This window comes from Sciurus vulgaris, assembly GCF_902686455.1.
Source record: "Sciurus vulgaris genome assembly, chromosome: 4".
In the NCBI taxonomy this organism is placed as follows: domain Eukaryota; kingdom Metazoa; phylum Chordata; class Mammalia; order Rodentia; family Sciuridae; genus Sciurus; species Sciurus vulgaris.
In genome coordinates, this window is record NC_136464.1 from 153,815,522 (window position 1) to 153,832,693 (window position 17,172).

A 17,172-nucleotide genomic window follows, 5' to 3' on the forward strand; every position below is an offset into this window, starting at 1 on the left:
ACAGGGTTGCCATGCACTGTGTGATATGAAGTCACTCTTACATGTTATAGTTCACACTTACTGAAAAGGTATTTCTTCCACCCTATGGGAAATCATCATAGGCTACAGAAAAATGTAGTTGGTGAAGCTCTTGGGCTTGATTTCATGGTTTTCTTCAGAGGCCCCACCGAGACTTGGTAACTGTTTCTGCATTCCTTTAGGAGGGAAAGCCACTGTGGTGGTCGGCGGTGGGGGTGGGGGTGGGGGTCGGAGTCGGGTCGGGTGGACTTCTCATCTCCTGATGGCTGGGAAATTTGAGTGGTCTTTGAGCATCTGCTTTGCATAGCTTTAGTGATGCCTAAGCAGCCCATTCTGTCTCCTCAGTTATAAAATTCCTCTTACATTACATGTAGTCTATCTCCTTTTAACCACCCGCTCTAGTTGCTTCTTTTAAGCTACACAAAACAGTCAACTTCTTTGTGAAGCGTGTGACAGCCCTTCAGAGAGTCAAAGCTATTTTCCATGTGTCTTCTCTATTTTGGGCTATCAACTGTTCTTCAGATTTTTAAATATAGCACATTTCTCTTTCTTATCATTCTGGTAATTTTCCAATGTCAAGGCTTCAGTTTGTATGGATTTGGTTACTACATTACATTGCAAATTCATACTGCCAACTCTTTTGCCTGTGTATTGCCATTGAACTTTGTCACCCCATCCTTTATCTGGTACAGTTGGTGTCATTGTTTCTGTTTCTTTTGCTTTGTTTTGTTCAAGAATGGAAGTATGACTGTTTAGCCTCATTATACATCAGCTTGAATTTCAGTCTTTAGTGCAATTGCTATTTCCTTCTCAATATATTTAAGTCACAAATGTGATAAGCATTCCTTGTATGCATTCTCCCAATTCCTAAAAATGGAGTAACTGGACTAGATCTGAAAATAATGAAAAAGGAACATGGAGCCGGGCATGGTGCTGCATACCTGTAATCCCAGAGACTGAGGCAGGAGGATCGTAAATTCAAAGCCAGCCTCAGCAACTGAGCAAGGCCCTAAGCAACTCAGCAGACCCTGTCTCTAAATAAAATATGAGAAAGGGCTGGGGATTGGGGATAAGGCTCAGTGTGGTTTAGAGCCTCTGGGTTCAATCCCCAGTACCCCCACACCATGGTCCTGTCTTAAAATTACATAACTAACTCACTAGATGGCAGTAGTTAACTTTAATGCCTTTTGATAATATTTTGACAGTAAGTATTTTCTCCAGTAACTTTTTCAATGGCTTCTATTGTATTTATTCTGAACTTATTTTTTTATTGCATCAGAAACAAATTTGATACTGCTTCTTACTTATATTTCCTCTTACATTAACTAAGTTACATGTCTGGTCCCAACTTTTCACAAGGTCAGTTTAGAAAAGTCACCTCTAAAGATAATTGTTCTTTTAAGGTTTTAAAAATAAACATAATTTAAATAGTGCTTTATGTTACACACAAAAGCAAAATAGGATATTTCCATTTTAGTTCCAAATATTTTATTTGTGTTATCTGTTCCTACATCATTTTTTCCCATTTTTATTGGTACCTTATAATTATATATAATAGTGGAATTAATTATTACACATTCATACACACACACACACACACTATAACAATATAATTTGATCAATATTGTTTCCTATTATCTTCCCCACATCACTTTTTTAATGTGCAACTACCTTTTAAATTTTCTAACCAGTGGTTATTCCGTTTTAATAAAAATATGCTTGGTTTTGTAGTGATTTTTCTAAGCAAAGTCTATGATGATTACTTATTTCATGGAGCAACTATTCAAAATAAAATCCTAAATCCCTGAATAGGCAAAAATTGATGACAGAAAGTCTGTACTTCATAATCAGAGTAATTCTTATGCCACGGATTTAGACCTTAAATTCTCATTTAGCCATAGTTCAAACAAGTTTAGTTTTTAACCCTGAAGATGTCTAGTGGTAATGACATGAAAGACATATCAGAATAAAATTATGTTAGGAAACACTATAGGAAACAAATACTAACCACATACTCTTATACTCAGCTCAGTCTAGAGTGATCATTTACTAATGACCCTGATATTGCTCTATCTTCAGATGGTTTAGCCAGTTGTAATTTTGGTGCACCAATATTTTGTGTGTGTGTGTGTGTTTGGTTTAGTTTTTCCTTAAAAGAATAAGACAGTCACTGCTTTCCTTTTTTTTTTAATGGACCATGCAAGCAAATTAGAGACTAGTCTATTTGTTTCATCTTGGGAGTTTGTGAGTAAATATCAGGCAGTTATACAAACATTTTGCTGAGATTTATATAGAGGGTGGTAATCTGTATTTAACATAACTTCCAGGAGAGTCTTTCTCAGCGTATCACAGTATGTTTCCCAAATGGTTAAAGGAGGTGACTCAGGATGAGAGTTAGCTAGAGAGCCATGTTTTAATGTCAACAAACCTAATTCAAAAGTGGAATTTTCTCGGATAAGGAACAGCAAAATTTTCTCTTAGGGTAGAATAAATATTTTAGACTTTGTGAATCACTTATATTCTGTTTCTTCCTCTTCCTTTTCCCCTCCTCCTCGCCTCATCCCTTTGAAAATGTAAAAATATTTCTCAGCTCATAGGCTATTCAGAAACAGGTAGCAAACTCACTGGCCACCTCTGTTCTAGTAGAATTAAACCTTCATCTTAATAACCATGATTTTTGTGCTAACCACAGAAATTTTCAGAAACTTAATAACCCAATGATTATCAAGAGAAAAATACCTCTTGATTTAAAAAGGCAGGAAAGGGTATAGGATTTTAAAATGAATTTTATCTGAAAAGATTAAATTTGTGATTCTTAAAGATATATAGTCCTCTTACATTGGAAATTGAGTCATGTGGAACTGTTTGCGTGGAATTTAAGTAAGTTTTATCTAAATTAGTCACTGCCTTCTACCTCAGTAGAAAGTAAACTTCACGAGAAGAGACACCTTATCACTAAAGTAATACAAATAGTAGGTGCTCAATACAAGTGAATACTACTGTGTATCAATTCCAAGGAGAAAGCCACGTTTTACATTTAAAAATATAGCCATGAATGGTACCAGAAGCCACATTCTCTTAAGGGAATATATGACTAAAATACCAAATTTGTATGAAAACTCATCTGGAATTTAGGAAAACATTATGAAGAGGTAGATACAGAACTGATTTTAGAAATGCTGCCTGTGTGGCAAATGGTAAGAAGAATCTAGATGTAGCATAGATATGAATAATAGGGTTCTTGTTTGGTTTTATGTTTATACATAGAAAGATTAGAAACAGACTCAAAATAACCAGCCACATCCTATCGCCCAAAAATAACTAGTGTTAATACTCTTAATGGACCAGTTTTTTTCTGAATATTTATATTTTAGCAACATAGTAGTAGTTTTAAATATACTTATATAAAAGCTTAAAGACTCATCATGGAATGGTTGATAGTAAGAAGCAAAAACCTTAAGTTATTTAGAGCATGCCCTTATCTCTAAACAAATCATATATCACCATCCTGCATAGATACACGTTGGCGTGCTTTTTATTTTTTCTTTTGACTTTCTACTCTGAATTTTGAATACACCAAAAGTAGAGCGAGCAATATAATAGTCCTCTCTGCATCCATCAGCCACCTATAACAAAGACCAACATCCTGACATAACTCTGCATGCCTCTTTTTTTTTTTTTTAAAGAAAAATTCTATTGTTTTAACACAACCTCAATAAAAGATGAAACTCAGAAGTAGATCACTCGACCCTTTCTTCTATATTCACAGTTCAAAATGCTTTCATCTCTAGGTAGCCATCAGTCTCTTAGATGTGCAGCTGGCTCAACACACTCAAACCTAGCACGTTCTTTGTAATCAGAAAATCAGCTTAGTCTGCCCACGATAGCCACTGCTTCCTGTCATACCGTCACTTTCCCTGACCATAGAGACTCCTTGTCCTTTTTCTACTGGGTCACTTTGTGGGGTTGGTGCTTGCCACACTTCTTACAGAAAGTACAGCAGGTTTTAGGCACATCACCACATTTGCAGGAGTGCTATTGGAATGAAAAGGGCATAGCTGTATTTTGATTTTAGTTGCAAACACAACTTGAAAAGCTGTTTTGCCAAATGAAATTTTAAAAACTAATTTCAACCATAATATCTTAATACAAATGAATGTATATTATACTAGAGGCTTTTTGTACTGCAGTAATTCACTTTTTATCAAATTAGAGGAAGAATAAATGTCAAATTTATATGTTGAGTCTATGCAAATTGATGTTTCTAGAACAAGTTGGAAACATGAATCAGCAGTTTTAAGTAATTCATATCCATCAATCCATTAATATATACTCATTGACCCATCTTTGAGAAATTTATTATAAGGAAATTTAAAATATATATAAAAATAAATTTTTGCTTATTTTTAAAAATACAATAGTGCACTTTAGTAAGAGTGAAAAATTAAAAATAAAATGTCTAATATTAAGTTATACTGGTTAGATTGACTGTTATAGGATAGCTGAACATTATATATAATTAAGTGAAAATTCAAATTTTAAACTCCTGGAGATGCATAGAAAGATATGTAATAATATTAACTGGCTCTCCAGAAATAACCAATGTTAACATATTATATTTTATTTATGATATTTATATGTAATATATATAAATTGATATATGTATATGCTATATAATATTTATATAAAATTACATGTTAATATATTTATATATTGTGTAAAATACTTGTATGCATAAAATCATTAGCATTAATTGTCTCTGAATGGTGGAATTACAGGTATCCATTTAATTTTTTTCTTTAGATTAATTTTATTTTTTGTTTTTAACAATGAACTTACATATTGCTTTTGAGAAAAATGCTTGGGCCAGAGCTTTTGTAATCAAACCTTTACTTTTTAATCTCAGTACTTCACTTCCAATGCCAACTTTTCCATTTCTGCCCACATTGGATAAATATAATTGATTTTAACATCTGATTTTTCTGCTATTATTTTCTAAAATTGATTCAGCTTTGTTTCTATAGCTCTACCTCATTTGGAGCCATTTTGTCTTTTGGAATGCTTGTACCAGTTTCTGTTTCCATTTCAGTGTGTTTCTTATTTTTTGTGGAATTTAAACAGACCTATGCTCAAATTTGATGTTGTCTTAAGGGAGTTAATCTATTTCACCTACCTGTTTTATGATGAATGAATAATGAGCCCAACTTCCTAATTCTGAAGTCATGATTGAAACAAAATGTTTAGTCTGTGTTCAGCACTTTATAACCAGTACCTCTCTTTAAAATCTTTTGGTACTGGAGATTAAACCCAGAATAACTTAACCACTGAGCTACATCCATAACCCTTTTTTATTTTTTATTTTAAGAGAGGTCTCACAAAGTTGCTGAGACTGGCTTCAAACTTGTGATCCTCCTCCCTCAGCCTTCTGAATCGCTGGGATTACAGGCCTGACTACTGGTACCTCTAAATAAACCTTAGTCTTTGTGCTTTTTCCATCAGAGCTGATTCTAATGTTACTGTTTATGATTGTTAAAACACTTGAATTTATCTATTTCTAGTCTATTCCTTTTCTCTTGTGACTTATAAAAAAATATTTCACTGCAAAAGTGCTAGAAAAGAGATTTTTTTTGTTATTTTTTGTTTTGTTTTGGGTACGAGGGATTAAACCCAGGAGTGCACTTAACCATGGAGCCACATCCCCAACCCTTTTTTTTCTTATTTTGAGACAGGTTGCTTAGGATCTCATTAAATTACTGAGGCTGGCTTTGAACTTGGAACCTGCCACAGAGATTCTGATTAAACATTTTATAAGAAATTCAGGTGTATTCTAAATGAGGCTTAAAATAAAGAGACTCAATGCCGTATACATTTTCTAATATGGTTAGTTTTTAAAATATAAATCTTCATTGCTGAAGAACAGCCAACTTTTTTTTTTTTTTTAAATACTAGTTGGTTAGTATGGCTGTTCCTCCATATAATTCTTTTTTTTTTTTTATTGTAAACAAATGGGATACATGTTGTTTCTCTGTTTGTACATGGAGAAAAGGCGTACCAACTTTTTGAAAAACTGTTTAGATTAATTCCACCTGATAGTGAGATCAGTCTCAGGATTTAGTACTTGCTTCAGAATTCTTCATATACACAAACTCTCTTAAAAGCTTTTAGGGAATTATGCTGGAGGGAAAAATGAGATTTTAAATGAAAGGTTTTGCTTTGAAACTGTTTTTAGTGTAATTTATATTTTAACTCTACTCATGAATCTCTAAAAAATTGAAAGATGTTCATTTTTATCTATAGTTCAAAAAATGTTACTGTTCTTTTTGGATTCAAAATTAAAGCCTATTTTCCATATTCTGTCTGAACTATTTTAACATGGTTTTTCTTTAAGAAAACTATTCTCTACCTTCCTGCACAAAACACCTTAGCCAAATGTTTTAGTTAACTTTTTCACTGCTGTGACCAAAAGGCCTGACCAGAAAACGTAGAGGAGGACACGTTTATCTGGGGGCTCCCAGTTTCAAAGGTCTATAGTCCGTAGGCACCCGGCTCCATTCCTCTGGACTCCAGGTGAGGCAGAACATCATGGCAGAAGAGTATGGTGGAGGGAAGTGGCTCACATGATGATTAGGAAGCAGAGAGAGACTGACCCCACTTGCCAGATACAAAATATGTGCCCCAAAACTACACCTCCCAATGACTCACCTTCTTTAGCCACACCCTATCTGCCTTCAGTTACAACATAGTTATCTTAGTAGGGATTAATATACTGATTGGATTAAGAGTCTGAAAACCCAATCATTTCTCCTCTAAACCTTCTTGCATTGACTCACAGATGAGCTTTTTGGGGACACCTCACATCCAAACCATGACACCAGAGAAAGAAAGGAATAAATTATCATTACTACTAAAAATAGGCAAAAAAAATATAACAGGTAATTCCCAAGAGAAATTACAGTACAATTTCCCCAAAGTTTTAGTTTTTGTTTTTTTGGTTGGTGGTGGGGAGCATACCAGGGATTGAACCCAGTGGCACTTAATTACTGAGCCATATCCCCAACCCTTTTTCTTCCTTTTTATGCTAAAACAGGGTCTCCCTAAGTTGCTAAGGGCCTTGCTATGTTGCTGAGGCTGAACTTTTGATCGTCCTGCCTCAGCCTCCCAGAGCCACTGGGATTACAGGTGAGATTACCATGCCTGGCAAAGTTGTTTTTTTCATATAAGAAAAAAATGAATCAAATCACATGTGGTAAATTTTTTACCTTATAAAATTAGCAAGTTTTAAATTGGGATAATTAGAACTGGCAAGGATGTGATGAAATAGTCAATATCATACCCAGTTAGGGGAAATGTAAAGATTCTTTCAAAGAATAATTTGAGGGCTGGGGAGATAGCTCAGTCGGTAGAGTGCGTGCCTTGTAAGCACAAGGCCCTGGGTTCAATCCCCAGCACCCAAAAAAAAAAAAAAGAATAATTTGAGCCTGGTGCAATGGGCCTTTCCACCATGATTACCTTCCCTTGGGCCCAGAGCAGTAGAGAGCAGTAGAGTTGCTTGTCTATGGACTGAGACCTCTGAAACTGTGAGCCGCAAATCAACTTCCCCTCTAGGTTGTTCTTGTCCAGTATTTTGGTCACAGTGATACAAAAGTTGACTAAGACAGAAGGTTTAAAGAAATTGCTAATGATTTAGTTACGATTGTGATATACTGATTGAAATATATATCATTTTGAGTGTATGAAGTCTCTAGATTTAATGGGATGGTGGTCGGGGTCTTTACACAAAGCACTATTGGTCATGTGCCAATAATTGTTGAAGGCAGATAGTTGGTGTTTGGGGCTTCATTTTCCACTTTTCTCCTTTTGTGTATGTTTCAAAATACCCATAATAAAAAGTTCAAGAATAATCAATTCAAACATGAGAAATTTTTATATGAAAAAGCATTGTGTGTGTGTGTGTGTATGTGTAAATTTCAGCTGTGATGTTTTTAAAATGCAGAGGGGAAAAAACACATACAAATAATATATGATACAGTGACTACTTTTTAAGTAGTAAAATGACTTTCTAAAAATTTTTATCACATATATGTAAATTTATATACTTTTTAATTTCTTTACAACGAGCATTTTAAATTTTTATTTATTTTTGTGAATCATTCAAAATTCAAATGCCTAGGAGATGTACTATGAAACCAGCTCTACCTTTCATTACTTAGTTACTCCCAGAACCCAGAAGTAGTGTTATCCATTTCTTTTATAGATTTTTGTCTATATATATATATATATATATATATTCATTTTTTAGAAAATGAAGATTGTAACACTGTCTATATATACATTATTCCTTTATTTCCAGTTAACTGTGTTTCTTGGAGAGGGAGTCATATTTATGCACAAAAGTACTTGTTCATTCTTTCACAACTTCATGTCCAGTTCCTTTGGTTAGTTAACAATGAAACATTAACCTTGCATGAAATTCCTTGGGGGTCAGGTCAGGTTATGTGTTTATTTTTTATTTTGATGAATACTTTCTACAGAAATGTGCAGACACAATGTAGTAAAAACTGATAGCTTTTGTTTACATTGCTCTTGGTAAAACTGTAATTGAAAGTGTTTTAATTTTGTTTAAGACCAATTTTCATTGCATCTGTTGTGAACTGTCTGTTCAGAACCTTTACTTTTCCAACTATAATTTGGGATATTTAATAATTTCCAGAAGTGCTGGGCACAGTGGCACACACATACAATCCCAACCGTTCAGGAGGCTGAGGCAAGAGGATCACAAGTTTCAGGCCAGTCTGGACAATTTAGAGAGACCCTGTCTCAAAATAAACATTTTTTAAAAGGGATAGCTTAATGGCAGAGCACTCCTGGGTTCAGTCCCAAGTAGTGCAAAGTAATAGTAATTTGTAGACGTACTTTATGCATTTTGGAAATTAACCTTTTGTCTGTAATATAAATTGCCAATATTTTTCCCCAGTTTGTCTTTTAACTTTGGATATGGTCAGATTTTTTAAAATGTTTGATTTTATTTTAGTTGTAGATGGACATGATACCTTTATTTTACTTACTTTTACTGGTGCTGAGGATCGAACCCAGTGCCTCATATGTGCTCTACCACTGAGCCCTAAATATGGTTAGATTTAGTTGTTTTGCTTCATGACAATTTTTAAAAATTTCATTATCAAATTGATCTGTCTTATGGGTTTTTGTATACCTGCACCTTTTTTGAGATCATTTACAAAATGATTTCTGATGTTTTATAGTGAAATCTTCTACATATATGAAATATATCCAAGCAGCTAAAGCCAGGTCCAGCTTTTTCCAGTTGCCTCCCAACATGACCCATACCATTTTTCAGTTCGTCTTTTCCCCACTGATTTAAAATCTTTATAATGTTTTTAAGTCCTCATATGATTTTTTTTATATGTTTCTTTTGGCCTTTCCATTCTGGTTCATGGATTTGTCTATTCACATTCCAGCATCTTAGTTTTAATTATTGTAGCTTTACAATACATTTTGACATTCTGTGGGACTAGTCCTCCTTTACTCTTAGAGTTTTCTTGATTTTTTTCATATTTTTTTAATTGGTGCATTGTATGTAATAGTGAGATTCATTATGTCACACTTATACACGTACATAACATAATTTGGTCAATTCCATTCTCTGGTGCCTTCTTTCTTCTCTTTTCCTCCTTTTCTCCCTCTCTGAATCCACCTGTTCTACTCTACTGATCTTAGTTCTATGATGACTATTTTAATTAGTGCATTATAACTATACATATAAACTATTTTTGTTATTATAACTTCAGTGACTGGGTATGTACTTAAATAGTAGAGAACTTTTATAGCATGTGCAAGACCTTGGCTTTAATGCCCTGTACCTCATGGTAAGAGTAGACATTTTGTCTTGTTCCTGATTTTCTAGAAAATGCTTTCAATTTATGTTCAGTATGATGTTGGCTTTGGATTTCTTCTCTGTAACCTTTATGATGTTAAGGTAAGTTCCTTCTATACCTGGTTTTTATTGTCTTTTTAAATGGGTCCTTGATTTTGTCAAAGGTTTTCCACTTGTGTTGAGAGAGTTGATTTTTTTTGTCCTTAATTTTATTTATGTGATGGATTACATTTATTAATTTGTGTATGGTGAACCAACCTCACGTCTCTTGATGAAACCAACTTGATCATGCTATACAATCTTCTTAATATGTTTTTGAATGCTTATTGCTAATATTTTGTTAAAAGTTTTTGCATGTATGTTCATCAGGGATATTGGTCTGTAATTTCCTTCATGTTGTATCTATCTAGTTTCAGTATCAGGTGACTTCATAGAATGAAATGGGGATTATTCTCTCCCTGTTTAGTATTTGAGGAAGATTGGCATTCTTTTTTTTTTTGGTTTTTTTTTTTTTTGTTTTGTTTTGTTTTTTGTTTGTTTTTTTTTTTTTTTTTTCTTTCTTTCTTTTGGTTTTGGTGATTGTTGTTGGTAGTGATAGTGGTGCTGGAGATTAACCTCAGGGGCACTGTACCAATGAGCTACATCCCCAGTCCTTTTTTTGAATTGGTACTGGGGATTGAACTCGGGACACTTAACCAGAGTCTCGCTGATTTGCTTAGGGCCTTGCTAAATTGCTGAGGCTGGCTTTGAACTCCTCCTGCCTCAGCCTTCCAAGCTGCTGGAATTATAGGCATAGGCCACCATCCCTGGCTAATCCTTTTTATTTTTTGAGACGAAGTGTGTCACTAAGTTGCTGAGTCTGACTTTGAATTTGCCATCCTTCTGCCTCAGCCTCCTAAGTCTCTGGGGTTAGAGGTGTGTACCACCACATCCAGCACATTATTTTTTTTAAGGTCTGGTAGAACTCAGCTGGACGTCTACCTGATACTGGACTTTTCTTTATTGGAAGACTTTCAGTATAATTACTTTATATTGACTAATTCAGGTTTTCTGTATTTTGATTCAATTTAGATAGGTCATATGAGTCTAGAAATTTGTCAATATCGTCCAGATTTTCTAATTTATTTTAAGTTTTCAAAATAGTCCCTATGCTCCTCTAAATTTCAAAAACGTCTATAGTAATACCTTTTTTTCATCTCTTGTTGATTTGAGTCTTCTCTTTTTGGCTGGTTTGGCTAAGGATTTATCAATCCTATTTATGTTTTCAAAGAACCAGCTCTTCTGTTACACTGATCTTTTGTATTTTTTATTCTCTATTTCATTAATTTCAACTCTTATCTTAGTTATTTCTCATTTTATGCTGTTTTTGGAATTAGTTTGCTCCTCTTTTCTAGGGCCTTGAGATTTAACATTAGATTATTTATTTGGGATTTTTTAAATGTAGGCACTTAATAAATTTTCCTCTTAAAACTGCCTTTATAGTGTTTCATAGATTTTGGTAAACTGTGTCCTATTCTTTTTTGAGTCTAGGAATTTTTAAATTTCACTTCTCATTTCTTCTATGATCCATTTCTTGCTCATGGGACTATTTTTCAATCTTCATGTGTTTATATGCTTTCAATCATTTTTCTTAATATTGATTTCTAATTTGATTCCATTGTGAACTGATGAGATGCAAGGGGTTCGTTTTGTTTTGTTTCTAAAATATGATGTTTTGGAGAAGGTTCTATGCAGTACTGGAAAGAAACTGAATTCATTTCTTGTTGGATAAAATATTCTATAGATGTCTGTTATGTCCATTTGATTTATAGAAGTATCTTTATTGATTTTTGTCTGGATGATGTTTCTTGTTGAGAGGGGTATGTTGAAATCACCTGGTGTTATTGATTCGGGGCTCTCTGAGACTTAATGTCAAGAAGTGTTTGTTTTATGTAAGTAGAAGCAGCAACATTTAAGGCATAAATATGTATATTTTCTTGTTGGATTATTCCCTTTAACCAAACTTTAGTGACTGTTCTTTTCTCTTCTGATTAATTTTTGCTTAAAATCTGCTTTGATAGATATGAGAATAGCTATTCCTGATTTTTTTTATTTACTGTTTGCACAGAATATCTTTTTCCACCCTTTTCTTTTAGCCTGTATTTTCTTTGCCTATAATATGAGTCTCTTGCAAACAACATATAGTTCATATAGTTGAGTCTTGCTTTTTAATCTCCTCTGCCAATCTGTATCTTTGAGTTGGAGAGTTGAGACCATTTACATTTGAAATTATGAAGAGATGTTTATAATTTTGAGTTGGGTCTTAGTTTTTACCTGTTTAACTACTTTTTTGGTGAGCTTCATCCATATAGGAGCTCTAGGGTTTGAGTTCTACGTTTGGTGTTTAGTGGTCATGAGCTCCTTTAGTTGACTCTTAGTTTTTGTTACTTACTCAGTTCTGAATGACTGCTTTCGTGGATATAGCAATCTTGGTTGGCAGTTGTTTTCTTTCAGAGCTTGGAGTATCTCATTCCAAGCCCTGAATTTTAGAGTCCAAGCTGCGAAGTCAGAAGTAAGCTTTATTTGTTTACCTCTCTATGTGACCTGGCTTTGTTTTCTTATGACTCTTAATATTCTATCCTTATTGTCTATGTTGGCATTTTGGTTATGATGTATCTTGGAGAGGTTCTTTGTAGTTCTTGTCTGTTTAGTGTTCTGTATGTGATGCTTCCTGTATGTGATGTCCATCTCATTCCTAAGGTTTGGAAATTTTTCTGCTGTTATTTCACTGAAGAGTTCCTTAATTCAATTAGCCTTTATCCACATGCCCAGCATCTTAGTTTGATCTTTTGATGTTGTCCTAGAGTTCTTATATGTTCTGGTCATAGTCTTTTCCTCCCATTAATCATTTAGTGAGTATTCAAGTTCACATGCTCTGTCTTTAAGCCCTGAAGTTCTGTTTTCTACCATAATCTAATCTGATGGTGATTCTTTAAACTGAATTTTTATTTGATTTATTGTGTCTTTCAGTTTCATTGGTTTTTTTTGAGAATCTGTTTGTTAAAATGGTCTTTCACCACTTGTAGTTTCTTTTCTTTTTTGTGCATTCTCTTTCCATAGCTTTTTTTATTTGTTCTTTTTAGATATACATAACAGTAGAGTGTATTTTGACATGTTATACATATGTGGAGTATATTAATTCTAATTAGGATCCCATTCTCATTGCACATGATGTGGAGTTACACTGGTTGTGCATTCATATATGAACATCGGAAAGTTATGTCCAATTCATTCTGCTGTCTTTTCTATTCCCATCTCCCTTCTCTTCCCTCCATTCCCCTTTGTCTAATCCAGTGAACTTCTATTCCCATCCCCATCCTACCCCCCATTGTGTGTTAGCACCCACATATCAGAGAGAACATTTCGCCTGTGGTTTTGGGGATTGGTTTATTTCACTTAACATGATAGTCTCTAGTTTCATCCATTTACTGGCAAATGCCATAATTTTATTCTTCCTTATGGCTGAGTAATATTCCATTGTATATATATACCACATTTTCTTTATCCATTTATCTGTTGAAGGGCACCTAGGTTGGTTCCATAGTTTAGCTATTGTAAATTGAGCTACTATAAACATTGATGTGGCTATGTCACTATAGTATGCTGATTTTTAGTCCTTTGGGTATATACCCAGGAGTAGGATAACTGGGTCAAATGGTAGTTCCATTCCAAGTTTTCTGAGCAATCTCTATACTGCTTTGCAGAGTGGTTGGACCAATTTGCAATCTTACCAGTAATGTATGAATGTACCTTTTTCCCTGCATCCTCCCCAACATTTATTGTTATTTGTATTCTTGATAATTGCCATTTTGACTGGAATGAGATGATAGTTTTGATTTGTATTTCTCTAATTGCTAGAGATGTTGAACATTTTTTCTTGTATTTGTTGATTGTATATCTTATTCACTTCTGTGAAGTGTCAGCTTGATTCCTTAGTCCATTTATTGATTGGGTTATTTGGGGTTTTTTTGGTTTTTTGTTTTTTTTTTTTTTTTTTTTTTTTTTTTTTTTTTTTTAACACAGACAGGCTTTAGTGGGGAGGGGATGTAACAAAGAGACTCCCACAACTGTCCTTCTCACATCCCAAGGCAATGTGTGTTCCATCCCTTAGCCCCACTGCAGGCTTGAACAGAGACAGGTTAGAAGGGTGAATTGGAAGAATGGAGAATTCAGGTTCCTACATTGCTGCTTTTTCTTAGAGTTTATAGGGAACTGGGTAGTCAGACTAAACCCAAATCCTTCACCTTGAGACTAGGGAAAAGACTTGGCACAGTCCACCATCTTCCATGATGGTACTAGATCAAGATTCCCCTGTCCTTGATAACATGCTTGGGTAAGAAGGTAGGGAAGCTGAGGGACCAGCTCAGTGTTTCTGGGTTCCCCTCACCCCAGTGCTCTAGAAATCCCACTTTTCAGCTAACAGTGGGAAAGAGTTAGATACAGCAAATAAATATTACTTCAATATAGCACCAAATAAATTAGGTAACACAATTGGAGATGGGGAAGAAGTTGAAGGGAAGTCTCTGTTTCTCTGCTCTAAGGCCAGAGAGTGGTGAAAGGGACAGGAAAGGTAGCAGGGATATAAAAAGAACCTTCTGAATCTAAAGGAAAAACTCTAGAGTCAGCCCTAAGACTGGGGAGGGGTCTAGGCCCTATCTCCTACTCTTGCCAGAAAAATGCCCCAGGCCAAGGAATTCTTGTATATAAGGAGGCTGGAGAAGACAGCTGGAGTTGAGGGAGTCAGGCTGTGAAGCCACGTCCTTGAGCCTCACCTCAGGCTCCTCTCCCCCTCACGATGCTTCTTCCACATCCTGCTCCTCTCAGTTCTGGGAACATCAGAGTTTGAAGATTTCATCCTCCTGGCCCCGCAGTGCCTGGGTCTGAGAGTCCGGGTCAGCGCACAGGACCTAGGACTGCTCGTGGCTGCATCCGAGGGGAGCTCTGATGGAGACCTGCGTCTTCCCCAGGTACCCTGCTTTCCCCTTCTCAGTTTTTGGGCAGCAGCCTTCTTTGACAGGCTGACCTGTGAATCAAGCTTCTTAAGGAAATCAGAGGCAGAGAGGTCATGGATGGGAGTGGGGTGCTCCTGGCCAGGTTTGGGGAGAACGTCACCGTTGGCACATCCTGATTCTATCTGTTTCTTCCTCTCAGCTGTATGTGGCCGAACTTCATCCTTACTTGGGTCTCCCTCTCCATCATTCTCTTCCTCAGAACCCAAAACATCGAACAGGTCTCTGGGCTCTCTCAGGATGGGGATGTAGAGGGCTTTCTTCAGGAAGATGGAGTCATTAGCATAGGCGGTTTGCACGCTTAATCTGTTCCATCGTCACTCGGTATTTGAGTGCCAACCCAGCCAAGGTGTCTCCAGGCTTCAACTGATGCTCCAGGCGTCTTTCCCTCACGGGGAGCAGGCAGATTGTACCAGGCTTCATAAGTACAGCCCGGCTCCCTGGAAGCAGCCCTGACCCTCCCAAGGGGGGCTGTCCAGAGGGAGAAGCCATCTCCTCACCCTGACAGCTGGGGTTGCACATGAGTGAGGCCCGGTTAAGTTCAAGGAATTCCTTTCCCCTTCTTTCCTAAGTCTCCCCGCTTCTCCCGGCACTATGCCCGCCTCCCTCCCCTCCCCGCTTCTCCTGCCTCCAACTCCCTTACCCACCAGTCCTTCCCCTGAGTCTCTCCTTAACACCCCTCTGGCTTTCAGCCCCTTACAACTCGCTACAGTGACCTATGACCTTTGAACTCTAGACCCCGCCTCAGCACACTTTCCTCAGTTTGTCTGCAAGTCCAACAGGCAGGCCTCCCGGCGCCCCCACCTTCCGGCTCCGCCCCGTCCTGCGGTTCATCTGCTGGGGTCAGGCCACCCTAGTAGGCTGTGGCCTCCGGCGAAGCGCGTGAGGATCACGCGAGTTTGTATACACATTCCACTGAGACCGCAGAGCCTCGCTCCACGTCGGGCGGGTTACACTCTCAGACTTGGGCTCCACATTTAGGAGGTTCTGGTCCCTCCCAACGCCTGGAATCCCTCAAGATGCAGGGCCTGGACCCACGGAGCGGCAAGCGCTTTGAAAAAGACTTCATTTCCCAAGAGGCTCCGCGTCTGCCCTTTTTTTTTTTTTTTTTTTTTTTTTTTTGGTGTTAAGTTTTTTGAGTCCTTTATATATCCTGAAGATTAGTGCCCTATCTGATGTGCATGTGGTAAAGATTTTCTCACATTCTGTAGATTCTGTCTTCGCATTCTTATTTCCTTTGCTGTGAAGCTGTTTAGTTTGACACCATCCCATTTATTGATTCTTTTTAATTTTTATTTTTTTTTGCAGTTTTTAAAAGGAAGATTTATTTGACAAGTTTCATTTAGCACAATACACCTAAAAGGAAATCACAATACAATAAAGAAATGAATTTACATGTCATCCTCACATAGGGGCCATGCTAATTTTCTCTGTATTATTCTAATTTTCTCTGTATTGCCAAAGCAAGCACCATTCATTGATTTTTTAAAATTCATTTTTATTGTAAACAAATGGGATACATCTTGTTTCTCTGTACATGAAGTAGAGGCATACCATTTGTATAATCATATGTTTACATAGGGTAATGGTGTTTGAGTCATTCTGTTATTTTTCCTCCCCCCCACCCCTCCCACCGCTCTTTTCCCTCTATACAGTCCCTCCTTCCTCCATTCTTGCCCCCCTCCAACCCCCCATTATGTTTCATCATCTGCTTATCAGCAAGATCACTCGTCCTTTGGTTTTTTGAGATTGGCTTATCTCACTTAAACATGATATTCTCCAATTTCATCCATTTGCCTGCAAATGCCATAATTTTATTATTTTTTATAGCTGAGTAATATTCCATTGTGTATATATATATATATATATATACCACACTTTCCTTATCCATTCATCGATCCAAGGGCATCTAGGTTGGTTCCACAATCTGGCTATTGTGAATTGAGCAGCTATGAACATTGATGTGGCTGTATCTCTGTAATATGCTGATTTTAAGTCCTTTGGGTATAGGTCAAGGAGTGGGAGAGCTGGGTCAAATGGTAGGTCCATTCCAAGTTTTCTAAGGAATCTCCACACTGCTTTCCAGAGTGGCCGCACTAATTTGCAGCCCCACCAGCAATGTATGAGTGTACCTTTTTCCCCACATCCTCTCCAACACCTATCGTTGCTTGTATTCTTGATGATCGCCATTCTAATTGGGGTGAGATGGAATCT

At 36.4% G+C, this 17,172-nt stretch overlaps 1 protein-coding gene and 1 pseudogene across 4 annotated transcripts in view; one reads left to right on the top strand and one right to left on the bottom strand.

Moving 5' to 3' along the window:
- Positions 1-17,172, top strand: part of ALG5 (ALG5 dolichyl-phosphate beta-glucosyltransferase) — a 53,513-nt gene that overhangs the window by 14,751 nt on the left and 21,590 nt on the right. The window lies entirely within an intron of this gene.
- Positions 13,931-15,450, bottom strand: LOC306659341 (lysM and putative peptidoglycan-binding domain-containing protein 1-like; annotated as a pseudogene). Its single transcript has one exon. The product of its transcript is annotated as a lysM and putative peptidoglycan-binding domain-containing protein 1-like (transcript).